Source organism: Cheilinus undulatus, linkage group 10, assembly GCF_018320785.1.
Source record: "Cheilinus undulatus linkage group 10, ASM1832078v1, whole genome shotgun sequence".
NCBI classification, from domain to species: domain Eukaryota; kingdom Metazoa; phylum Chordata; class Actinopteri; order Labriformes; family Labridae; genus Cheilinus; species Cheilinus undulatus.
Window position 1 is genome coordinate 8,945,473 of NC_054874.1, and position 27,911 is coordinate 8,973,383.

A 27,911-nucleotide genomic window follows, 5' to 3' on the forward strand; every position below is an offset into this window, starting at 1 on the left:
GATGGGGGGGGGCTGGGATCAGATGAGTTGTAGTAAAACAGACATGATCACGCATCGGCTGAAGCTTTCAGTTTAAAGAGGAGAATTCATATTTAGTATTCTTGTCAAGCCTTCCCGTTCACCATTTGTTGAGTGTGGTTCGTTTGTTGGACGCATTGAGAAGATCAGAACAGGACTGATCCAGTTCCCCTGCACATGCATGCTCGTGTGTGTGCAGAGAAACATTCATGTTTGGTTTGATGCAGATGACAAATGCATATAGATTCAACACACCTAGTGTATGTCGTCAAAGGCTTCCAATGATGCAGCGAGCATAGGCCAAAAAAATGGTGCAATTTCATTCACTGAGGCAGCACTGAGATGCATTTTGCATTTACTGAAAGTTATTTTTAAGCCTTTTTTTAAACCTTTTCTTACAGATTGACTTAGTAAGGGATTAATGCAAGTAATAGATTTATCAACATATTGAGTCATTAGCTCTGAGATGATGAAATCAATCACCCTGACAGTCCAATTTTCCCTTTTGCCATTCATACCAGACCCTTTTGCTCAAAAGAATGACAACATAATGAATGTGATGTTGTAAAAATAGAAAATCAACAGTAATATGAGTCTGAATGTTCCCAGTCATACATTCTGAGCAGTGTTAAAGCATCCCTCTCTTTACATCAGCACGCCTCTTTCCATGATCTCCCTTTATTTACATGTAATTATGAATTACAGTTGATAAAAGGTCAGAACAGCTTCAGAAACACAGTCTTTAATTAAGCAAGGTGCATGTATGTGAGCACAAGAGTGAGCATGGGTGGGGGAAGGGTAGCTCTGTGAGCATGGGATTCAAGGAATGGCTCTTGCCGTGCATGAGTATGTGCTTCTGCAGTCTTGTATTTTGCGGCGAGTGAAGCCCTCGTCGCGTCGTTTGTGGCTCCTCGGTTTCGCCGTCTCTGAGCGAGATGCACAAGGCAACAGGAAGACGGGAGGTGAGGGAAGACGCACTGGGGGTAAAATGGAGGCTGAAAATTCCAGAGGCAGAAGGGAAGAAATCCCCCCCCTGAGCTGAGCCCACATATGAGACGCAACCTGGCTGATATTAGCAGATTACTACAGCCAGAGGGAGGTTTAGCTTTCATCAGGCAAACTGGGATGATACTTACCTCTTGATTGCATTAAAAAAAGGCTTTTTTTTTTTCTTATTAGCTGCATACAAACCAGTTAGGCTTATTTCATGTTTGGAAGCTCACAGCAGATGTGATTACATAAGCATTTATTGCTTACATGGAGATTTGTCTCCTCAGTATAACCTCCTAATTTTCTGCTGCTCATTTCCAGCATGTTTAAATATGAGCATGCGTGTTAAACTAAACCCAGTGGATGGAATATGTTTCTGTTTCCTGTATGGTAACAGTCCTCTAGCATCCTGCCTTTGCTTTCTCGCTGTATCATGCAAACTCAGTCGAGAAAATATCCACTCATAGCTGTAGTCGAGGAGGACCTACACTTGATGCAAAGACCGAAAAATCAAAGCGAATGAATCAGTGATGGACCATTTGGAAGGGGAAAAAAGGCAGCAGTCAGTGGGGTGAAAATGCTAAGGTTGAAAAAGAGAGAAATAAGCCAATGAAGGCAGGCAGTGGGCCTGGAGAGGGGGAGGGGGTTATGTAAGAGGAGGCAGTTGGTGGTGCTGTCAGACAGAGAAAGCGAGCGAGGCCCTGACACTGTGGACAAGCATCTGTCCCTCCATCTCCTAAAAACCCAGGCATGAGAACGACCACTATGTGCTCCTCGGTCTCCAACTGCCGCTGTAGCATAACGTAGCATGGATTAAGATGCTCCACTCAGCCACTGTTGCTCATCCTTGGATGGGAATTGTGAACGCCACCCCTCCCCCTTCTACCTATACACAGCCAGAGAGCAGGGCAGATATCACACATGCCCAAACACTCACACACGCATGCCTGTTATCTTATAGCTTTCATAACAACTCGTGGTTTTGGATGTTGAAGTAATAACCTTGCACAGCCATTCAGAACGATCAGAGCCGGCTTTTTATAGCTGCAGCATTGACATTTCTAAACGGCCTGTGCGTGTATGCCATGAACATTTCATGTATGTGCGAGGGAATCATTACACATAATCACACCTTATTAATCGTTTCTCCTCTCTCATCTATTTAGTAAACGATTGTGTCGCTTTTGTCAGGGGCTTGCTTGGATAATTGCGGATGTCTGCAGTCTGGATTATAAGAGGATGCTTTAAAACAAGAGCTTTTGAATTTAAATCTGAGGAAAGTAGAGACCTCGGTCTGCTGGGAGCTGCAGTCAGAAAAGCTCCCTCTTCTCCCCGCGGGCTCCAATCTGTCTTTGTGTGTTCTCCAGCTCTGTGGCTATGATTAGCTTTAAATATTAATTGGATTTTACTTTATTTATTAGCATCAAGATTTGGCCTAAAATGCTCTGCCAGCATCGTCGTTCATAGCAGGCCTCTGTAGTTCGAATGCACAGACAAGGTAGGCATTTTAGTCGCGCTCTCTCATAGGTGATTACGACTTTAAAGCCTTCAGGCCTCGATCAGAAGTGTTTAAGTGCATCTGCGTGTGCTATTTCTTTGACAGACGCAGTGATTTATCGGTGTCAATGGTTTGTACATCCATCTGATGAGATTTTGTTTGTCGGATTTGATTTGCCACTCCTGTAACGGCGACCCAGAGAGTATTAAACGATGGGATTTACATGTGCTCCGTGTCCAGATGTCTTGAGCCAGACCCTCTGCTGTGATCTTGAAAGGATCTGTCTAAAACCCAGAGTATTCTCATCAGATCAAGAGAGGTTTATGTTCTTACTTTAGGATTTAAAAAAAAGGCAGGAAACACATGACATGAATGAGAGTGATCTATGCATACCCTCACATATTTGCATTAGGGATGCACAGTCAAGTATCATTAGTATGATATCAGTTTTGGCAGATATAAGCTTAAAAAGTTAGGTATTCGGATGCCGGCTTGGCTCAGTTTGTAGAGCAGGCGCCCATTTACAGAGGCCTTAACGCACTGGCTGCAGTGTTTGGTGCATATCTTACCCCCACTCTATTGTCCCATGTTTCCTGTCTCACTTCAGCTGTCCTGTCCAAATCAAGACAAAAAAGCTCATCAAAAGCAGTAAAGTATTTGCTTTCACATATATGAACATTTCAGCTGATATTTCTGATATGGGCTGTAAATATCGTCCGTATGTATGCATATGTATATGATTTTTAGGCTGGACCAACAGACCTACATCAGTTGAGGTCCTTTTTAGGGCTGAACGATTTGGGAAAATAATTGAATTGTAATTTTTTTCCTAAATATTGCGATTTGATATGCGATTATTCCTTAAGTTGCTCACCTTATGAATTTTCCAACACATAAGCAATAAATCATTCTATATCACAACTAACACAATATTAGATAAAATTAGGGCTGAACAATTTTGAGAAAATATCTAATTGAGATGATTTTGACTCGTATTGCAAATTGAATATGAAATATAGTATTGAAGAGAATGATTGTTTTTATGTCATCCTAATATTTACTCAGAAAAATGTACAAAAATGAAGAAGATGGGTTTTTCTCTTGACTATTCTACACAATGGGTCTAGAATGATTGCGTGATATGTAATGTATAACATCAAGTCTGAAACTGATATTTTGACTTAAATTTCAGGTTAAAGAAATATTGCATTGATTTCAAAATTGCAGCAGGCCATATTGTGATTTAATCTAATTTTTGATTTATTGTCCAGCCCTAGTCCTTTTCTTGGCTCATCCTTATTTCTCAAACTTTAAATTGTGTTTAAAGGACTGAAATTTAAGGCCTGACTACATTTATATTGGGGCTGAACAATTAATCGAATTTTATTGGAATTGGGATATGGCCCACTTTAAGTTAAGTATTTTGAGGTAGAGATGTCCTGGTGAACACTTTGTGCACAGATGCAAGAATAAATCCTCTTTCTTTGTGCAAAAATGGCTGAAAATCATACTCATCAATCGTGTTGGTGCTCTTTAAAAAATTATTCGATATTTCTGGATAAAGGAGAACAATTTTCACTCCACAAATCAAATCAAATCTGGAGTATAAGTCATAATAATTGGTATCCAGTAATATTTTTGATTATTCACCTGTGGTTTATATATCAATACCAATATTAGTATCAGCTAAAATTGATATGCAAATACTGACAAATATAAAAAATCCAGTATCATATATAGATAACACTAAGATGGATGAGGTTGTTTTCATGCAGCTTTAACTAAAGAATATAAATAGAGATGTTCTTATACCATTTTTTCCTTCCTGATACTGATACTAGAGCAGTGGGTACTGGCCAATAATGAGTCCCCCTTCAGTACTGGTGTAAACTTTCCTGACAGACTGCCCTGTGGAGTGCTGGCATATTATTTTAGCTCTACAGTGAACTCAACAAGTAGAATGGTAATGTACACACTTAAAGTTTTTTTCTGCCCATGACTGTGAGTTTTACTGCTAAATATTATAATAACAGCAACTCAGAAGGCCACGTCACGGGCTCTCTGTCTCTTTTTTTCTCTATGATGCTCTGTCCAGGCTGTCTACATAATGACCAGCTTGTTTAAGCATGCACAGTTTGACACAGCATCCCAGAAGAGCCTGCCATTGGCTGGCAGACCTTCACAAAGCATTCTGGGAAAACAACATGGCCACTAGCACTCAAGCATGCAGCCATATTGGATAAAAAGTTGTTAACATCTGAACTGCTGGTTGGATTTAATCCTTAAAGCTCCTGAAAAGTCACCCAAGTTCCAAGCTTGCTAGAAAAGCTTCCACAAACGCTACAAAGGCACAGATAGCATCAGTGAAACAGCCAGTGATGGCTAGCTTCAAGTTATTTAACTTTCAATAACCTGTGTCACATCTTGACGGTATTAGGCCAACTATTTAAAAACAAAATATTAAAATCATTTTCACAGAAGTATATCTTTCGGCTTTGACGTCAGTAGCTGAGGAAGAGTAAACATGGTGTCAGCAAGTGAGGATTTTGTAGTTGAAAATGTGTCTTGTTTTGAAACAGGAGTGTGACAAGGTGAGCAGAAAATGGTCAAGACAGAAACAGTGTGCACATATTGAACGAGACTAATGAACAGCAAAAATAGCACATGCAGCATGTAAAATGTTGAACCATTTCAGTGTATATATTGACCTCAGCTGACCTCAACCTCATGCCATCATAGAAAAGAGAGTCCTGAAAAATCAGCATTGTGTTTGAAACCAGTATCATGAGACAGCGAATCATTACATCCCTACCTACAGGTGAAATTACTGACAATATTCAGTACAGCATGATACATAAGTGAAATAATATTTTATGTTTTTTCAGATATGTTTGGGGCTCTTTAAGCCTTTTATTTACAGAGGTGGACAGTGTATGAAATTGGAAGCAGGAATGAGAGAGTGGGGGTGAGGCATACAACCTAACCACAAGGCCATCCTTGCCCCCAGCACTGGAGGTTTTTAAGAGTTTTTCAAGAGTATTGTTGCCCGGAAGGTAATAAGAAAAAATATCTGAAGCCAGAAGCTCCAACTATAGATGACTGGCACAATATAATTTAAATATTTGTAATGGAACAAATCACCTTTTCATTGTGGCTTCAGAAAACAAATTTCAAGAAATGTGGGAAAAATGGAAAATCTATATCCTCCCTAAACACCCTTTTTTGTTTAAACTCATGTTTATTTTACGGACACCTGTATGAAAAGATTTTTTCTGTTTTATTAGATAAGAGACACCCCATGTTCTGATGTTATAAGGGTAATTTTGTGGGGGGTTTTCCCTTTTCTTAATTATATTTTTCCTTTTTTTAATCTGTATTGTTTTATGTAGCGCATCTCCTTAAGATATGATTGGAAATTATGTAAAAAAAAAAAAAAACCTTAAAAGAGGGATCATGCTAGAAATTTTTTTGCCAGTCATATTATTGTTTATTATGTGTGATTCCAAATAAAAGAAAAAGAAAAAAATGTATTTCAAAACCTGGAAAAACTTCAAGCTGCAAAAATGACAAGGAGTAATGTTAGAGGAGAACAGTCCAGTACTGCACCACTGAGGTGTCTCATCCAGGAGTGAGCTGGCTGACATCTGTTAAAAGTAATCTACAGCCAGACCAAATCACCTTAAACGCTTTCATAATTATTCCTATTTTAGTGATGTGAATAAAAACATATGACAGAGAAAATAAAACACACCTACAATTACCCAAAACCCTTCTCTCTCCTTGGATCCAGTCTAAACTGGACAATGATTTTCTTGTCGTCCAAGTCTGAACTGAGGCAGGACACCAATTCCCACAGTGCATCCAAAATGTGCGCTTAGATAACTGCATAAAAACACATCATTTGGCTCTTTAAATTATGTGGAAATAGAAAAGAAAGATCTCAATTTAACCCTGGATGTCCAAGTATTTGAGACTATACAGGTTACTATTTTTAGTTTTTCTAATACCTAAACAATAAAATCTTCATCTCTATTTCATGAGACAGATGTGTTGGAGAGTGAGAAAAACCATCAAAAATTGCAGTCAAACTCCAGCACACTGTCTAACTCGAAAAAAACATTGGCAACATTTTTAGTGGAGAAACAGTTTTGGAGAAGTGTAAACAGGAAACTGCCCAACGCTGGTTGCCGAGGACTTCTTTTTTTGATGCCATGGTATCAAAACAGGTAACAGGATCATTTGATTTTGAAGGGTATCGCATCATAGTTTAAAATTCTTGTGTCTTGACGAACCTAAATTCAGCAGGATAAATAACTGTGAACTGGACTTGGCCTAAAACCAGTACTGGGACTAACACAGAAACAGCACAAAGCAGTACTGGCCTTGATAGTAATTATCGGTAAGTAGACAGGAGAATGCACTAGATACAGATTAACCTTTATTCTGGAGAGAGACAGGAAATATGGGGAGGTAGAGAAGGGGAAGACATGGACCAATGGACGACCCGCAACCAGTATGTCAAGGACTACAGCCTCTGTGTTTGGGTGCTGGCATCCTAAATGTCTGTTTTCCCATCAGTTTTATCTCTTTATTTCTTTGTATCACACTGGTATCAAAGGAGTACTCAGTATTTTCCTATTCAAGTCCAAAAAATGATACCATAAAGGTGGCACTGATAGCTGGTCGGCAAACCTGATTTGAATACCATCCAATAAGATATTTTTAAGACCATTTTTCAGAATTTCTTCATCCTCCTCGAATCAAAGCCCTCCCCCTCCTCATAACACCAGGCAGCCTTGACCTCCAGTAGAAGGCCATCACTGACAGCACTGCTTTGCTGTTTATAGACTCGCACAATCTGTTTGTGTAGCTCTGCATATTTTGCCTGTAGTTTTGGTCACATTTCTGTCAGGCCAGAAGTGTCAGGATGATGACTTGTGATGTCGCCTGGCAGATCGGGACAATATTCCAGGTATTTCATAGCTGCTGGGCCCCCTCACCCCAGATTTCTGAGCACTTTGTACATTTTTGTGACTCTTTTTTGGAGCAGTGGTACTCATCGCTGTTAGGTATGACAGATCTGGCCCTTTGCTCATCCATGACGTGGTTCTTTTTCTGACAGAAATCCAAAACTAGCGGCTACAACTATTCCCAACAGGAAACAGGCTTTTTACATGTGAGTGAATATTGACTCTCACACGTGGCATTGAGTTGTGATAAATCTTCAGGCAGTCATAACATTTACTGTAAGTTGTACATTTTTATTTAAAGACATAAACAGGGAGCCTGTAGATCCTTGAAAAGTCTTGAATTGGACTTATAAAATGTAAGGCCATTAAAATCTTGAAGTCTCATTTTTTTTAACAGTGGGGGTCCTAAAATTTAGAGGGCACTTTGACTTGGGCTGTGTCCGAAACTACACGCTCATTCCCTACTCCCTATCCACTATATACTGAGCACCATATAGTGGACTATATAGTGGACTCAACTGCAAAACACAAAAATGATTTCGGACACAGCCCCAACTGCGGGTAATGACGTCATCACTGTCCCACAATTAAAACGTTTAGCAATGACGGCTTGTAGATTTTCATGACAATGGCTGAGGATTGAAATTAACAGTAGAATTTCCCTGAAAACTGATACTGAAGGTAACGTATTTTCACAAAGAAATAAAGAAATAAAAATTACTAATAGATAAAAAAAAGTTTTGTGTCTTTAGTGGTAAAATAATCTACATTTTTGTGTATATTATCACTTATTTTTGCATAAAAATGATGGTCTTGTGTCTTGTAATCCTCATGGGAGGGGTGAGTTACTCTGTTTTGAATCCTTAACATTTTATTATAGATGAAATACCTTGGTTTAAACCAACAAACAAAAAAAAAGCTTTTAATAAAAGTTTCTATGTGTTCCTGAGCTCCTCTCGTTCGTCCGTAATGTTTGAGAGCAGCAACCACGATGCATTATGGTAAATATTGCTAGGTTAGTGACCATCAGCAGTTCATTATCTGTCACAATGGCAAATTCACTATATAGTGCACTACATAGTGAATAGGGAGTAATTTCGGATACAGCCTAAGACATGTCTCTATCCAATCTTCATTTTCTAGAAAAAATATTTGATTTTAATCCTTCTTTTTGCATTGTTTCAAATCATTCTTGCTAAAGGTGTAAAGATATACATCACTATGCAGTATATTGATTGAATAGGTGCAATAAATGTGCCAAAAGTCATCAGATATGGGTGTTTCAGACCAAAATGTTGGTGTTTTGTACCATTTGACATAACAAAAAAAGTGTATTTAATCAGCAGATTTAGCCCTGATGCAAAAAAATCTTGCATGCCTTTCATTTTCAAACATTTGCTGCAAAATGTGGTATTAACTTTTCTGACATCAGTTTGTAGGAAATCTGATAAAGGAGTTTTTATTTTGCATTTATTGCCGTAATTTATATTTTGGCAGTGTTGTTGTGCCCCTGCCCTTCCACAACCCTACGTGGAAAATATCAAGCAGGAACAGCAAATATACCTGCCTTTCCTGTGCGTACAAAGAAATTCTGAAACAGGAAGAAAAGCAGGAAAAACCCCAGAGCAGAGCAGGCATCAGTGACAACAGAGTGACACTGATTAAGTCAGATGTAGCATAAAGGAGGAGCTGGGGTGGAGGAGGGTTGCGAAAAAGCAGCTTGCAGAGGGAGCAGGCAAGCGTAGCCAGGCAAGAACAGTTTAGATATGTCAGCATGAGTGTAGTTAGCCAATAGCGCGCTTCAAATTCAGAATTCAAATTCAAATTTTGAACTCATACAGAACAATCATGCATGTCTTTCATTTTTGGTAATTTGCTGCATTAAGTGGTTTGAATTTTTCTAAATTAACGTCTTTAAAGTCTTAAATTGGAAAGTGAGAGTGAAGAATTGTAAAATCGTGTGCATCATTTCTTTCTGGTCCACTTTGTTAAGAAACACATACCATTTGTAGTTATAAATATTTCTAGCAGCTATTTAACTTATTGCAGTTATTTATGTTTGCTGTTATGGCTGTTCAGGCTTCACACAAGCCTACAGCACCAAGCAGAAACAACACACATTCCTGCCTTTCCTGTGCCCATAAGGAAAGCCTCAAGCAAGGGGAGAAGCAGCAAAACCCCAGAGCAGAGCAGGCATCAGTGACAACAGAAGGACATTGATTAAGCCAGATACTGCATAAAGGAGGAGCTGGGGTGGAGGAGGGTTCCAAAAAGCAGCTTGCAGAGGGAGCAGCAAAGCATAGGCAGGGTAAAGCAGTTTAGATATGGCAGCATGAGTGCAGTTAGCCAATAGCATGCTTAGAGTGAATCAGATGGCCGTCAGCTGATGAGATCCTGCATGAAATCAGCTGATCTCAATTATATGGCAGCACTTGACTGAACTAAAGTGATACACTTGATTTAGTAGCCAACCACATTTTTAAACAGACATGCAAAATCAAGATATTTAACAGCAGATTTAGAAATAAAAACACAATATATTAAATTATATAACACATTATTACCCCTGCAGCAATGCCAGTGCACTTGTGATGTCACAACACCTCTGGCATCAAAGACAGTTTTCAGCATCAGATTACATTTTGCCTCAAGATCATGCTGCTCCTCTCACACTTAACACAACTACAATAATTTAGAAGCAGTTAAAAATGACAGAAAAGTAAAAGTCCTCCAAATTCAATGGGATTCATTTCATCTGCCTGCCTTGCTGTATTTGGAGCCACCATCTTACATAATCCCTGCTTTACTCAGGAGTGAGGTATTTATCCTCAAGAAAATAGTAATAGAGTGCACACTGTATGATTTTTAAGACATTTATGGCAGTAGATATAAAACACACAACTGCAATAAATCTACAAAAAACTAACAAAAGAGGTAGGAAACACAGAATAAATGTGGCAGACGTTGGATATAATCATTGAGATGCATCATAAATGAACGACCTTTAAACTGACATGCTTGTGCCTGCAGTCCATCAATATCCTGTTAAGATCTTGACTGGTGAAACTGTCCCATTGCTGCTTAGAGGAGTAGCTTTCCAAGCATATCCTCACATCCAAACATTGCCATCATGTCTTCTTTCCCCATCTCACTGCCAGAGTTTTTGGCTCTTTCCAGCATCGTAGAATTAGCTCTAAGTAAATCTTAAACACACCTCTGTGCTTAATCCTGCAGTAAGACATCCTGATACATTTTTTTTTTACCATTCCTTCTAAGTGTTCCTTCAAACTGTGCATGGCAGCATAAAATATTTAACCACAGTGAGCACTGATGGTAATAACGTGAGCTACTCGACAGGAGTTTTATGAACTCAAGTCATTCCGGCGAGGGTGTAGAACAGCTGCAGTCGTCAGAGTAAGTGGATTTTAGAGGAAAAATGAGTTCTAAACCTTTAGTCTTATGTGACCTGCATTTCCTGGAAAGATTAGACTCAGGCAGTAAGAACCGGTTCAGTGAAGTTTCTCCATTATTTCAAATTTAGCAGCGTGTTGAAGACTTTGCTCAAGGAGCTGACAATATTGGAAAAACTGATTAGCCGGAGTGTAACATACAAATATACAAATGTTAAATCCACAACAGGCTGTATGAAGATTTTGCTCCACAAAAACGAGCAACTACTCACTCCTATAACTGCCTCACACACTCATTCATGGTTGCACGATAGCTTGCTAACTTCGTATGACAACAGAGAAAACGTTTATGTTAAATATTCCTTAACATGTTTCAATGAATAAGTGCTAGAAGAAACATGCAAGATGGATTACATGTAAGGCTACGTTCACATTTCAGTTTAAAGTGACCCAAGTCTGTTTTTTTTTTTGCTCATCTGTGACTCATATCTGACTTTTTCTGACAGTGCAAGCGGTACAAGTCTGAATCTGGTATAAAAATATCAGATTCAGCCCACTTTTATTTTTAGTTCTAAATCAGAAACATGTCTGTTCTTGTGGAATTTGACTGCGGTCTTCTGGAGCAACACACATCCAAGTTCTGGGCCGGTGATAGCACTATAGGTGGAGGTGGGAGTTTCTTTCTCATTGGGAACAAACATGTAATACAGCAGTGATGGAGGATGTAAGCAAAGGGAGAGTGCGATGTCAGACCTTTCGAGCAGTGGTTCTCAGCTGGTTGAGTCTCAGGGCCCACCATCAGCCCCTCAAAACTACCCAAATTTTGGAGATCTTTTTGGTCAATCAGATGTGTTTGATAAAAAACAGTAGAAACTGGGCCTAAAACAGTGCAAAAGGTGTAACAAAACAATGCAACAGGAAAAAACATGCATGTTTTATAGAGTCTCATAGAGAATTTGGCACAGTTTTTTTTTCCCAGGTGCACATCTGCAACCCACTTTTGGGTCTCGTCAAGTTGAGAACCACTGCTTAGAGTTGAGGCTTTCATACAAGCGAAACTTGAGGGTTTTTTTGTAACAGACATGTTTTTTTACATATATTTTGGGGGGGTTATGCCTTAATTAAAGGGGACATATGCAAAAATCCCTTTTCAGGCATTTCTAACAAAAATATGTGCCCCTGGCCTGCCCACAATCCCTTCAAGTACCAGAAAAATCCACCCCCCCCCACCCCACTTTCTCCACCTTTCAGAAAATGTGTGCTGAAACAAGCCATTCTCAGATTTTCCCCTCATGATGTGATGTGGGGAGATAGCCCCGCCTCCAGGTTCAGTTGACCCTCCCCACTCAGCAAAAGTTCCGCCCTCCCCTTCTGATCAGGAGAGCCACATCCATTAAGCCACATCCATTTCCTGAGGAGGCATGGTCAGGGGTGGAGTCAGACAGCTAAGTAACATTTAAAGCCACAGAAACAGAAACAGCTTGTTCTGAGCAGGGCTGAAACAGACATGTAAAAATCCAATACTGGAGTGTTTTTTCAGCAACAAACTTCACAGGCATGTTTTGGGGACCTCTGAGACCAACATAAACTTGTCTTAAAAGGGTAAAATATGTCCCCTTTAATAGAGAAGGACAGTGCATAGAATTAGAAACAGGGTTGAGAGAGTGGGGCCGCCTGTGTTTATGGGGTGCGTCTTAAACCACTAGGCCACCTGGGCCCCAAGAGACCTGTTTGTGAAAGAACTGTCATATTATGATTATGAAAAAGCTGAACGTGGTCACAGAAAATATGTGGCTGTAGTACCAAAGGAAACCAAAAAGCCTTTAGCCCAGTTCAGACCAAAGAGTCATGATGGGATGGTTTGAAATTACAGCTACTTGTGATGGGCCATTCTGCAATAAAAGCTGGCCAGTTTGCATCATTGAGACAATGCATGTCTTCTAGGGATGCACAATATTATTGCCATATCGGTATTGGCAGATTTTAGCTTTAAAAGTGAATTTCAGTATTGGAAGAAATGGCCATTTCTGCAGATGTTTATGATATTTTTTGGGTGTAAAAATCTGCCTTTATTGGGCCAACAGTAAATAAGTGAGTGGAGTTTTAGGCTGGACCAACAGACCTACATCTGCTGAAGTCTTTTCTTTATTAATCATCATTCCTTACACTTTAAATTCTGTTTTAAGAGATGGAATGTGTTTATCTGTCCATCCTCAAACATTAAAATGTGTGTTTCAAGGACTGAAATTTTAGGTCTGAACTGTATTAGATATCGGTATAGCTATAAGGTTATGCATCCCTTTTATTTCTATCATATCAACCCCACTTGTCCTCATCATCATAGGGTGGCAGCTCAGTTTTGTGGCACATATAAACACAAAAATGCTTTGCTAGCTCAATCTTGTTATGAATATTTCACAAAGCTCCTACAGCCATAAATATATCATGCATTAGCTTATAAAGCACCATGCATCCTGCTTACATGCACAAAAAAAGGACGATGGATAAAATAATTTCTAAAATTCTCAGGATAATTGTGAATATTCTACTTTGAGAAAATTATTTGATATTTTTTATTTCCATCGAAGCAAGATTTCATTTCACATTTCACATTTATCTGCTTGCAGTGTTCGAAAACCAGTTGTTTGTACCTTGCCAGTATGAATTGCAGACAACCTCATCAGACAGCTTGATTTGAGCTGCAAAAGCTAGACTGAAACTGTCATGAATCTTTGGTCTAAACTTGGCTTTAAAGGTCACATATTATGCAAAATACACTTTTTCTAGCAAAAACATGCGCCCCTGACCTGTCCTCAACCCCCCAAGAATCAGAAAAATCCATTCCCTCCCCCACTCTCTGTCTCCACCTTTCAGAAAATGTGTGCTGAAACAAGCCCTTCTCAGAATTTCCCCTCATGATGTCATGTGGGCAGTTAGTCCGGCCCCTAGGTTCAGTTGGCCCTCCCTGCTTGGAAGAAAGTTCCGCCCCCATCTTCTGACCCTGATCAGGAGAGCCATATCCATTAAGCCACATCCATTTCCTGAGAGGGGCGGAGTCAGATAGCTCATTAAAATTTAAAGCCACAGACACAGAAACAGCTCGTTCTGAGCAGGGCTGAAACAGAGGGGTAGACTTCGATCAACATAATAGCCATGGTCAGATCAAGTGTCTCTGTATGAGCTGATATCTGAGGGGAAAAACCCAATTCGGTTATTTAGGATTGTGACTTGTTAATATGGAAGTCTGCATACATGCCAGAATAAAAATGTAACATGAACAGCCAAATCAAAAAATCAAATCCGAGCAAAAAAAAAAAAAAAAAAAATTGGATTGAGCATTAAGGCCTGCCTAAATTACACCAAACACACTTCTGGAAGACTGTAGCAGGATTTAAAACTGCTAAATTAAATCAGGATGCAGGTGCCAGCGTATCACAAAAATCAGATTTGATTCCTGCTTGCAAACTCCTACATATCTTCCTTTCCACGCTCTCTCTCAAGCCCGCCTCCACACTTTAAAAGCATGAGCACACACACCCACGCCTAACACAGACCTTTACCCCCCAAACAAAGTGTTCCTTACCCATGGAAATTTGTGGGTAAGGAGGGGACGGTGATTCATGAGAAATGCACTACGAAACACAGGGAACAAGGTTCACTGAAATATTTATGTCCATTTGACAAAAGTTTGCTTTTTATTCGGTGTAACAGAGGGCAGGAACCGAGTGCCTGAGCAGAGGCCGGTCAGACGTTGACGTGAGCACGGAGCTTCGACAATGAGCCACCATTAAGGGAGCTGAAGAGCTGATGTGCAGGGAACGCTGCTGTAGCTGTGACCCCAGACCTGAGCTCCTGAGCTGTGTTGAAGCCCACCTCCTCCTACACAGCCTCCACTCAGCAGCTCTGTTGTTCTTTACCTTTATGCAATGCACTCGCAAACTGAATCTGCTATTATTTTCCCTGAGTGAGGTGCAGGATTTCAAGGAATTTATTGCTCATTTGGTGCAAGCATGCAGTTTTTTGTGCAACTTTTTGATGCATGTGAAGGAACTGTTTAAAAGTGCTGCAGGGGCCTAAATCTGCAGATCTGTGTTCACAAAAACTTCAAATCAAATCTCATTTCAAGACTTTCGAAAAAATATTTGCCCCATTGGTGGATGTTTATGCAAGCATTACAAGCAATTCAGGCCTTATTTTAGAGCAGCTGAATGTAGCTTAAAATAAATGCAATTAGATATTTAACTACAAATATGCTTGTTTAGATTTGAGTTTCTGTAGCGTGGAGGTGTTTGTCCCACTGGAAGCTGAGGCTACGGTGTCCCAGTGATCCATATGGTCATTGTCAGAGGCCCTGCCAGAGCTCAGCCCCGTATCAGCTCTCCTGCTCCCCTCTCTGACTCTGTTGCTGCCAGGGGAGGAGAGGAAGGGAGAAAAGAGAAGGGAGGGGAACGCTGTTTGTTTGTTTGCCTGCTTTGTTTTATTTAGAGGTTTTTGCTGATCACAGAAGCGACTGGCCTAGAAATGTGACTGTGCTGTGCGGGGCAGAGTGGACTCCTGATTCAGCGATGGAAGCGTCAGATTTCCTGCTAGCGAGTGAGAGAGAGAGAGGCAAGGGAGAGGGACGTTGGGCCTTTGATGGAACGAGACGGCAGCGTTAAATGCGAAACCACTGTCACTGTCAATTAAAAGAATCAGACGTCCGTGTGTGATCGGCTCTGTGTGTGCACATACAAAAGCTGGGGGTTTTTTGTAACAAGAAGTTGCTAGCGTTTTCAGCAAGGTACACCAGCTCCATCACCCACATGCTGCCATGGAATATGTGTGTATCCAATCAATACCAGAGAAGAGCTAGTCCCTAAGCCTTCTGACTCCTCTTCATTTTTGTGTGGGTGTGTGGGTGCTTTCAACAGCGCTTGTGCTTTTATTGCTTTTATTCAACCATCATATCAGCTGTTATTTTGGTAACACTTTACAAGAAGGTAGTAGTTGCAGTAGCAAAGAAACAGGGGATGACTACTGAATATTGAATAAAAATTACAAATTATAAGAGCCTATGTTGTTTAAAAGCAGTGTAGCTCATGGTTGGTATAAGCATGACTAAATCTGCATGTCAGCCACTTTATAAAGGAAAAATCTCAACAGAGGAAAGACAAGCAAGACACTTTAGCCTGTCAGCATTGTATACATTTCTATCAGTGCAGCAAAACAGCATCACATCATATCTGCCTCTCCTCTTTAACAAACAGAAGCTTCTGTTTTCTGACTTCCTGATGGAAGCGTGATGTTGAAACACATCAAGTGTTGTTTTAAGGTCCAAATGAAGCTGTTTTAATGTCTGAAGATAACACTTGGAAATTTTTCTAGTTAATTGGTTGACTACACGAGTCCCGTGCTGAAAAGCACCTTAAACAAAACCCATGAAGCTCTCCTTACTACAGTTTTTAGACTGTAGTAAGGAGGGATGCTTCCTTCCTGATTCTTTCTTTCAAGTTTTGTACACTTAACCTACATTTAAGCATCAATCTCACATAATAACTTTGTCTTTTATTTTAATTGAACTTATTTTAACAATATTTTGTACAATAATGGATAAAATGTACCACTTTGAATCATAATGCATTCCGCTTTGTTTTTCGGAAAGCATCCTGCGAACCTCCTGGGGGTCCCAACCCCCATTTTGGGAACTACTGGTTTAATAGACAGTTATCAGTAGTAGTGCTGAAGGAGTAAGCACAGAGATCAGAAAGTCAAAGCTGACTGGTGGAAGTTAAGAGTGAGAGTGTAAAAAGGAGCTAAATTTAGCATGTAAGCTAACAGAGCATCATCATTTGAGAATTTAAAGCACTTTCACATCATCTGTGGGCTGAGAATTCATCATCAGAGGGTGGGATATCAGGAGCAGAAGGAGAGAGCAAATCACAGCGAGCAAATCGCTTTGACGTCACTGCGGCATTTGGAGGCGGCAGTCGAAATGGTGATGGGAAAGTAAATTAGCATGGCTTGGTTTGGAATATAGCCCCAATTTAGCCAGCTAAACTGTTAAATTCAGATCCCTTTGTAGTTGGCACCAGAATTATGAGTTGGTTAAGCTAATTGTTGACATCCTCCAGGAGTCAAACAGTCTAAAATGTAACACAGCTGCTTGTCACATTTAGCCACTGCAGCTGTTCTTAATGACTCCGGCCTCCCTAATCTGAAAAATATATGCTGTAGGACACTGAATATCAACTGGCGGCTCGGGGGCCACATCAGGCCCCCACTGCTTCCCATCTGGCCCCCAAATGATCTTTAAAGTCAGAGAACGTACAGTGGAAAAAAAAATGTATCTAGGGGATTTTTTTTCTTTGTATCCCAACACCTATTAAAACAACCCATAAAAAAATTAAGATAAACTTTATCAGTAATGACTTAACATTTGACGCACTTTACGAACATCTGCCTGTCAGCCAGAAAGAAGCAAATATGCTGCATGATCAGGACGTACTTGTCAGTCCATTCTTGATTAAAGCTGCTGCATCAATAGTGGATTCAAAACAAAAGTCTGGTTTCCTTCTCACGATTTCCCCAATCATGGCACGGCATAAAAGCATCAAACCCAGCAATGGGCAACACGACAACCCTAGAAATTAGAGGCAAATATATCTCAATTGTGGCTGGTTGCTGTATAGCAATAGAAGTTTTTACACAGAGATTAACAATAAAGGCGAAAAGGAATGACCGTCTCTGTTCCGCAACGAGCAATTCACACGAAGGTGTAACAGAGCCGTGCACGCCCAAGCTTACACACACCCCGGCATCCCGTAATCAAATGGCAGCTGCTGCCCAAGCTGCTGCTTTCAATGAAACTCAACTCTGGATTTCTCAGTTCAAAACTTTGTATTTTCTAAATGAAATACGGGAAAAATAACATGAACATTCATTTTGATCGATTAGATCCAATAGACTTTTTTTCCTCCATGTTTCTGAGTTGGAGGTCCGACCTTAAGCAGTGTCACAGCGCACGTATTTACATTGGAGGTTGGAAACTTCAGAGTATCAAGCTCACTTGAACACATCGTGAAACTTTTCAGATGCTGCTGTGGGTAGAGATGTGTCTGCTCTCTCCTCTCCTGTACAGAGTGTGATCAGCTCTCTAACCTTGCAGTCTCTCACAGATGGGGCGAGATCGACCCCCCCCCATTGCAGAACGGTTGCTTTCATACAGAATGGCGTTGCAGAACGAAGGAATAACAGACACGGAAAAGAGAGGCAGTGTGAAAGTAGCTAATCATGACTGAACTCACTGCCAAAGGATCAAATTTATGTCCATGTGAAAAATATATATTTCAAACCAAAATACATTAATCAGATAAAAATGTTTATGTATTTTAGTTTATTTAACAAAAAAGGTGGTTTAGCTCTATTTTGAGCTAGAAAATAACTGTGATGACATTCAGCTCAGGATTATAGCTGCTAACCTGCAAAGAGGGTCAAGAACTAGCTCTGTTGTGCTCGCTCTGCTAATGTTAGCAACATTCTGCAAACCAACTCTGCACAGTTTAGATGTGACGTTGTACCGTTGCAAGAATCAGTGTGTCCTAAATCGCAGACTTCTGTACTAAGTGCTAATTACTGAATACTTTGAGTGCATTCAAACTGAGAGAAACATTCAGTATACTACTGGCACACTCAAAAACACCCAAGATTTTTGCATCCTCAATGAATGCTACTTTGGTGACATAGCTGATACTGTTGGCGTGCTAGCGTGCTAGCTAATGTTAGCATCTGCTACCTATTATATTTCATGTTATTAGCTAGCATGCTAGTTTCAATCAAGAGAAAGGCGTTAAGACGAACATATCCAAAATAAGACTCAAAGAGGTTTACTTCTCCATACATTTACGTGAATGCACTTTAAGCAACAGTCCTGTGGACCTCTGCTGATTGGTTGTTTCAACACAAACAACAAACACAGTATAACAGTGGATGATATTCAAGTTGTCTTTGTTTAAATTAAATGCTGTTGTATTTATACACATATAAAGAGTGATTTCCCCATCCCACCCTCACAACCTCAAAAGTAGGGAACCCCAAAACTCGTTCTTTTTTAGCAAAACCTTCCCTAAAATATGTCCTTTTCTGGTCTGAACCAGTAGAACCTTTCATTGACAAAGATGAGGATTTTAAAAATATCCCTACCTGACCATCAGACATGGATACACTTTTGTTAGTAGCAAAAAAAACCCAGTATTATTTCTTGGTCAGTTTTCATATCTCTCTGCTAAATATGTAAAAACCCTGGAGAATAATTTTCTCTCTTTCTTCCATTTTCTGTGAACATGTGTGTATTTGTGTTTATGCATGTGTGTGTGTGTGTTAGTGGAGGACATTTGGCGCAGCAGTGCATTTCTTACCATGTGTAGCTGCTCAGAGTGCCATCTCTGTCTAATGCATTATCCAAGCAGCCCTTCAGCCATTTGGTCTGGCCTCTCATTTCTGTGTGTGAGTGTGTGTGTGTGTTTGCGGTGCATGTGTGTGCTGTTTTTCAGTGTTCTTCATTTCTATCATCCCCCTCCTGTCTTCCTCTGGCCTTCTCCTCCTCCGCTCTTTCCTTTTTCATGCATAGTACGAATCAAAGGCTTCATTTTGGGGAGGGGGTAGAGCAGGATTCAGAGAGGATGCTGCAGCAGTGAACACATTCAGTCCTGAGCCTCTGATGAGCAGTGGAGTTTTGGGTTTTATATGAGGATGCATGTGCTTTATGGTCCAATATCTACATGTTTCACTCACTGCTTCAAAGAAACCAGGCTCAGTAGAATTAGGTCATGACACAGCTGAATACTTTCCTGTTATTTAAGTAGAAAATTTGTATATTAAGTATGATTGAGATTTTTCTTGTCATGAAAAGTGATCAAAACAAAGCTAACAGTATCAGTCCATGTGATTTTTATACACTTTTGAGTCACCAGATTGACAAGGCCCCAAAATTTACCCCCAAATTCCACATTTCGTCTACACAGTGATCCGCACATGAAGTGCACTTCAGAGCTCCCTCTCTTGTCAATCTTTGTGATACCGCTCTAGAAGAGCCACTTCATTCCAGCCCACTCAAGATATGCGCTAGGTCTGTATTTGGCACCGGCTGCAGCTAAACTGCGTCAATCCAGCAGACTGAACCTAACGGCAATAAGAATGCAAAGCGTCCAGTCAACTTCAAAATACAACTCAATGCACGGACTCCTGATACTAAATCATTACTCTAAACTTCTTAATGCACTCAAACATGCTAGAAACAACAGAATCATGGAATAGTATTGAAATGTATGGCCAGTCAACCCCAGAAAGGCAAAGTAATCTCTTCCAGTGATCTTTTGATCTCCAGTCTCCAGCTCCAGACTGCGCTTCACTTTGCTTTGCTGCGCTCCATAAACACCTCCAGGGCACACTCCCTCATTAGCAACAGTAGCGGTCAGAGCTAATCACCGTGCAGCTAAAATGTGGTGCAGGCAGATTATGTGGAATTTTGGGGTTTGCCTCCTGGCAAACAGTTGCAGTGCATGGACTGTCAACCAGATCAGCCATCAGTGTTATTTTGGGCAGCTATTTTTAGTCTTAGTCTTTAGACAAAATGTCTTTTAGTTTCAGTCCCACTCCAGTCATTTCTACCCTTTTTAGTTTGTCTAGTGTTAGTCGACACAAACTAGTTTTAGCCTATAAGAAGTCATCTCTTTTTAGTCTTTACTTTGAGTCCATGCATTTATTTTCTTGCCTAAATCTTATACCAAGTCATGGTAGTGTGTCCTCTGAACTCTGCCAAATCTGGGGTCCCTGCTTTCTACAGCTGAGAGACAGAAGAGATACAGCTGCATTGTTTTTAGACAGATTTACCACCGGTAGAGAAATATCATGGATGTTGAATGTCTGACTGAAACTACGTTACATTTTAGTCAGTTTTAGTCATCACAGATCTACATTTATCAGTCTTAGTGTAGTTTGTGTCATGGAAAAAAAGGCTGTCGACAAATAGTTTTAGTCATGGTTTTAGTCGACGAAATTAACACTGTTAGCCATACCCCTGATAGTCCTTATAAACTAGACAAGTTGCAAAAAATAACCACCTCTTGCACAATGTGTGCCAGTAAAAGAGCAATTTTGCTCTATGTACCAGGCTGCAAACATGTTTATTTCTGCTGCTAAATGGCCATTCTATCATGGACAGACTTGGAGGCTTTGGCATTTAGCCTCAAGTGTACACTCCAAAAAAAAAATGCTGTTTTTTTTTTTTTTTTTTTTCACAAGTCTGCACTGAATTAAATTTCAACACTGGAAGTTGTCATTGGGTTATCTCATCATTTTTTCAAAATTTTGCTTGAAAAATAAATGACACAAACAAAATACCTTATATCTCTACCTGTTTTTCATCAAACCTACTCATGAGGAATGTGTTAGCCAGCTGGAAAGATGACTGTAACCAGAAATGAACCCTTTAAGGACTCATTGATAAATCAGGTGGTACTGGTAGATGCCTCTTCTGAATCAAACTGCCATTTTGTTGCTATATTAAACATTTCTCAGGCGATTGTTTTACTATTAATATTCAGAGAAAAATGCCAATTTTGACTACCTTAGGAAGAGGGTACTGGTTGGTTATACCTCATTTGTTGCCTTTTGGCTAAATCCCTGAAAGAATGCACATAACAACAACATTTTACCACACTATAATGTCTGACAATGTTTTTTTTTTATTTTTTAATTTAAATAACTCTGTCTTTCTTAATAGAAACTCTACATTTCTCTTCCTCTCTGGCTCACAGACAGAGCATTATAGTCACATCTTGGTATGTGAACTGAACTGTATAGACCTGCTGTATATAGTAACAGCATATGTTTGGCTCCTGGAGACTTCCTGTGTTCTCCCCAACTAAGGAAACAAAACATAAGCAGAGCAAACCTTTTTCATGTCTGATGAACATACACAGCCCTGCAGATGATCCCTAAATCAAACCTCTCTGCTTATTATAAATGATTGTTTTTATGTGTGTAGACCCAATACATTTTAATTGAAGAGAGCCTGCCTTTTACCTTGTACCAGAGAGGAACAATACAAGCAATCCCAGCTAAATATCAGACATTTTGGAAAAAGGATGTGGATGGTAGCCAAGGAAATGAGAGAGATCATTTTTCTTCCTGAAAATGGAATCAGTTTTCCCAAAAATGCCCCATTGTGGTTCACTAAACATGGAGGGATTTGCAGGGTTCACACATGTCCTGGAAAACCTGGGAAAGACTGAGCAGTTTTCCAGTATTTGCTGATGAATACTTTTGCTGGCTTGTCATCTATGTAGCTTGATTTTTATTTAGAGAATATAAGAAGGAAAAAATTAGGTAGAAAATGCCCAAACTCTTAGTGTAGCATACTAAGTGCTATTCATTAGTAGGTGTTTGACTTATTCTATGATCAGTTTGTCAGCATTTATAAGGAGGGATGGAGAAAAAGCCCAGTTCTGATTTTTCTAAACCTGGGAATTAATCATGTTTTTTTTGCTCATTGATACCATTGACCCTCACTGGTTCTGTGTGATGTAACATTACTTCGTCATCACTGGTGCAAAAACATACATCAGTTCAATAAGGAGAGGCTAATGCAGGTTTAACAATAATTTACCATTTTAATGAAAGGGAAATGTGCAGTGTATTTGGTCATTAGACTCCATTGTGATGACTTCATACTGCAAGGATAGGATACCCCCCTATGTGGTGGTGTGGATGAAGGATGCAGGATCAGATGAGGCATAGACTTCTGAGAAGCTGGATAACAAATGAGGTGGACTGGAGGAGGAGACTGAGGTATGCAGGATGAGACCTGCAGGGATCTTCTTCATCTACTTGGATCAGCACTGAAAAGTACTCCTGAACTTTGTAGGAAGTTGTATGAGTTAAAATGATCAATCTAGTGTTCAAATATGGGTTGAAATGTCAGAACTAAAGTTAATTAGCAGATTTAATGATCAGCCAGATGCTTATAGAAACTTACACGCTTTATTGTCCCTTTAAATACACTTTGGTTAAGGCATGTCAGCCTCTCCCTGCAGCCTAGTCAAAGTCATCTGAACCTTTTTAATGTTCTCTTATTTTATTTTCATTTTCAATCCATAAAAAATTCTTTTTTTCTGCTAAGTTCATGTTAAAATCTTTAATCTACCCATTAAAGTAGGCCTGTATCTAAACAGGATGTCAAGTTTGAGACGGTAGTAAAATAAAAAAAATGACACAGAATGCAAAATAGTGGGATTTTTTTAAATGCTCAAAAAAAAGGTGGCGATTAATTATACAGAAATTCTAAAATTAGTTGCAGTTAAAAACTTTTGAAGGCCCTGTTTGGAATTGAAAATATCAGCACTTAGCATGGTAGCAGGCTGTGGTCCAACCTTTTATGTGAGAGCTACGTAGCTACTTCTGTGAAATCATCATGGCTGCTTTGATTTAAGTTTTGTGTAATCCAGTCAGTAAAGCAGCATAAATAAGGTGAGCTCATTTAAAAGTAATTCAGCACTATGTCAAGACTGATGCAAATCTTAAAAGCTCCAGTCTTGGGGTGCATACGGCCCCATGTGTGCAGGCGGCCCAGGCTCAAGTCTGGCCAACAGCTCCTTTCCCACATGTCTCTCCCCCACCCATCCCACATCCACTCTCTCTATCCGCTGTCCTCCTCCACAAACTAACAACATAAAACCCCCAAAATATATCTTTAAAAAACTCTAGTCCTGCCATGTTAAGTGCTTTCAGCTCTGTGTAAATCCCTCAGTTAGCCTTGGATTGTTTTAGAATGAGAGTTGCAGTTTGTATTCTTTAACTGGATTCATAATTTATCCATGCTTCTCCTTCACATGATGGCTCAAGCATAACAAGCCCAAAAGAGCACTTGTATGTGAATACTACAAAGACCCTGGAGCGATTCCACTCATTTTTCTTCAAGCTGACATGTCTAATTTCTTATCAAAAATGGATCATTATGTTTAATTTAAGCTTCATATCCGAGGAGTCGTAAATGTACTTGTTAAATTCCTCGAGATAAGACAGTATATTCCAGTTGAAGAAATTTGACGAGTACATTTGATTGCTGCTCTGGCAGCGATTTTTAGTCATTACAGGCAATTCAAGCCTTTTTTGCTTGTAATGTCTTTGCATGGTGTTTTTCCTCTTGATGCTTTAAGACACATTTTTGACCAGAAATGAGACAAATATATTTGTTAGGATGTGAGATTTACAAAGTAAAAAGCCATTTGTAACACCCTCATGAGGAAGATTTTCTCCTTACAATACATAGAGTGTACAATCAACAGCAGTGAGCAGGGTTGTCAAACATCTTTTTTAATTGCAATTAATATATGAGTTTAGTTATATATAATTAATTTCCTCTTTGATCTACTTTGAAATTCCTCTGTGATGCATTTTAAACAGCTTTTGTTTTTGGATTCTTGTACTGTCTTAATTAAGGTTATTTGGCTCTCTGTGTGGATATAGTGATGCTTTTATTTTGAAATATAAAAAGGAACTCTGCTTGAATCAAAGAATACAACATGAACTACTGGAAAAGGGAAGTTGTTATGGATTGAAAAAGAGGGATGGTGAAAAGATATATGTTTGAAAACAAATTGCTGATGTTTTTTGACTTGTCCACAAAGCCAGTCATTCTTTTCACTGCACTAATAATGGACTTAAATGTATCATGATTTAGTAACAAACAGTAAAAGCAAAGATTAGGTTCTTTCTGACTGAGCATTTGCACAATATTGACAAAAGTATTCAGACGCTTGACCCTTACACCAACAGGGTCTGTAATGCCATTAAATTCAAACACATGTTGTTTAATATGGAGTTGGCCCCCTTTTGTAGCTTTAACAGCCTCCTCTCTGCTTTAAAGGCTTTCTACAAGATTCTGTAGTATTTCTGTGAGAATTTGTGTCCATTCATTCTGATAGTCATTTATGAGGTAGGGTACTGATGTTAGGCCAGAAGGCCTGGCTCTCAATCTCCACTCCAGTTCATCCCAAAGGTGCTCCATGGGGTTGTGGTCAGGATTCCGTGTGGGACAGTCAAGTTCTTCCACACCAAACTCATCGAACCATGTCTTTATAATCCTTGTTTTGTGCTCTGGGGCACAGTCGTGTTGGAATAGAAAAGGGTCTTTCCCAAACTGTTGCCACAAAGTTGGAAGAATAGCATCGTCCAGAATGTCTTGGTATGCTGAAGCATTAAGATTGGCTCCACAGTCCAGTGTCAGTGTGCTTTACACCGCTCTATCCAACACTTGGCATTGGACTTGGAGATCTGAGGCTTGCATGCTTCTGCACAGCCATGGAAACCTATTCCATGAGGCTCCCACTGTACATTTTTTGTTTTCAACTTTTACACACAATGCGTCTCAGCCATTGTTGATCCTCTCTGTGATTATTAAGGCTGGGCAATTAATCAAAAATTACATTGAATTGCAATATGGCCTACTGCAATTTTCAAATCTCAGAAGGTGAAATATTTCTTTAGACTGAAATTTTAGTCAAAAAACCTGTTTAGAACTTTTCATGCGGCAGAGATGTTACGCATTACATATCATGCAATCATTCTAGTGCCATATTTTTAGAATAGGGCACAAAAAAATCAAATTTTCTTCATTTTTGTATGTTTTTCTTATTGAATATGAGAAATATGTAACAAATGATCATTCCCTTTAATTCAACAGTTCATATCAAATTTGCAAAATGAGTGAAAAGATCATCAGAATTAGGTATTTTTTAAAAATTGTTCTGCCTTACTTTAATCTAATATTGTGTTGGTTATGGTATAGAATGAATTATTTCTTGTTTTGTTGTAAAATGCATGAGATGAGGGACTTAAGAAATAATCGCTTATTAAATTGCAATATTTGGTAAAAAATCTCAATGAGATTATTTTCTTAAATCGTGAGTACTGAGTTGCTGTTGTTCCTGAACGCTTCCACTTCCTAATAATATCACTTACAGTTGGCTGTGGAATATCCAGCAGGTATGAAATATGACAAACTGTCTTATTGCAAAGGTAGCATCCATCACAGCATCAAGCTTGAAGTCACTGAGCGCTTCAGAGCGATCTGTTTGGTATCGCAAGTGTTTGCAATTGAGGCTGCATGGCTAGGTGCTTGATTTTGTACAGCTGTGGTAACAGGTCTGATTGAAACATCTGAATTCAATAACTGACAGGTGCTGCCAAATACTTTTGCTCATATAGTGTGTCGAATGTTTGGTTTTATTGAAAGGTTTCTATAAAATTCAGATATGTTTTTAAATCCAGCTCTCATGTTGGTCATTCTGTCAAAGGATGCGTATTTAACAAACCGCTTAAGCCATATTCCATCCTGTAATTTAATTATTCTGCAGCATGAACTTGAGATTACACTACAAACTTACACGTCCAACTCAGACTGCTTCCCCATCCCTCCCACTGCTGTGAAACAAACTGTATGTTCTATTAAAAGAAAACCATAACCTTGTAATGTATGCTGTATGCTATGATTAGCTTCTTAGACTTAAAAAAGGATTACATTCTGTCATCATATACAGCAGTCCAAAAGGTCTGCTGCCGCTGCTGCTGCTGCATCTCAGTAACGACAGAAAGAGTTGCCTCAGAGCTGACGCCTCACAAGCCGAGACATGTGAGGAAAGAACAAAGCAGACGTGTTGTGTTTTAATGTGCTTTACCGATTGCAGCTAGAAATAAATCAGGACACATATTTGAAATGCCACTGTCATGTCTGATTTATACGGGGGGAGGGGCTGCTCTTGTGAATCCTCTGAAAGCTGTAAGGTGTCTTTTTATCCAGACTGTACTCTCTCAGGTGGAGCAAGACCCCACTAATAAAAACCCAGCAGACCCCATGATCACACAGATAGTTAAATGCCTTTTACCTAGCTATTCTTAATCATGCAATCATCCATCTAAATTGATATTTTGCAGAATTGCACACTTTGATGATTTTAAGAAGATAGAGAAAGAATCTTGAGCTGGGCTGCACAAAAAATGCAACTGCCTTTTTTTTCTATATTAGCTTTTATCAGGGAGGTCATGTATAATCCAGTATCCAAAAGATAAATCACATGAGGTCCATAATTGATGCATAATGACACCAATATTGAATGCATCAAGTCGTGCTTCAACAAAGTTCTTCTCACAGCTGTTGTCCTCCCTTTCATTTTACTCTAAACCAGTGATACTCAACGTGTGGGTCTGCAGCCACATGTGGCTCTTTTGTGAGAATTTGTGGCTCTTTTATGTCTTATTTGAAATAATTTATTATCTCCCCAGAAAACCTTGAAAAGAAAACGTTGGCCTCAGAAATTATCCATTGCAAGTAGCATTAATCAGTTTGTTTTCCACTCTTACACACTTGGCTTTAATTGTCAACCTTTATTTTTTGTCTGTATATTTCCATTGCCCTTATTTACAATTTTTGCTACTTTTTTTTTTTACATTTTTACTGCTTTTAGCCACTTTTGCCACTTCTTTTTGTCACTTTCCACCCATTCTTGACACTTTTATCCTGCTTTTTGCAATTTTTGCCACTTTTTGCCTTTTTTGCCACTTCTCCCCCATTTGAGCTGCCTTTTGCAATTGCCACATTTTGACTATTTTTGCCACATTTTTTTTGGCATTTTTCACCCATTTTTGACACTTTAATTCTGTTTTTTCACAATTTTTTGTCTTTTTTGCCACTTCTCGCCCATTTTGCAATTACATACCACTTTTTGTCCATTTCCCCTCCTTTTTACTGATTTTTGCCCATTTTAGTCACTTTTCACTCATTTTTTGCCACGTTTTTGACTGCATTTGCCACCTGTAACTTGTTTTTTGGTCACTCCTCGCCCATTTTTGCCACTTTTTCTCCCCTTTTTGCCATTTTCTCCCAGTGTTTGCTACATTTATTACCATTTTTGCCATTTTGGGGGGGGGGCTTTTTTTCATTTTTTTGCCTTTGTTGTCCGTTTTGCAATTAGATGCCATTTTTTGTCCATT

General features: G+C 39.4%; 1 protein-coding gene across 9 annotated transcripts in view; it reads left to right on the forward strand.

Moving 5' to 3' along the window:
- Positions 1 to 27,911, forward strand: part of dlg3 (discs, large homolog 3 (Drosophila)) — a 161,401-nt gene that overhangs the window by 41,368 nt on the left and 92,122 nt on the right. The gene's annotated exons all lie outside the window — the stretch shown is intronic.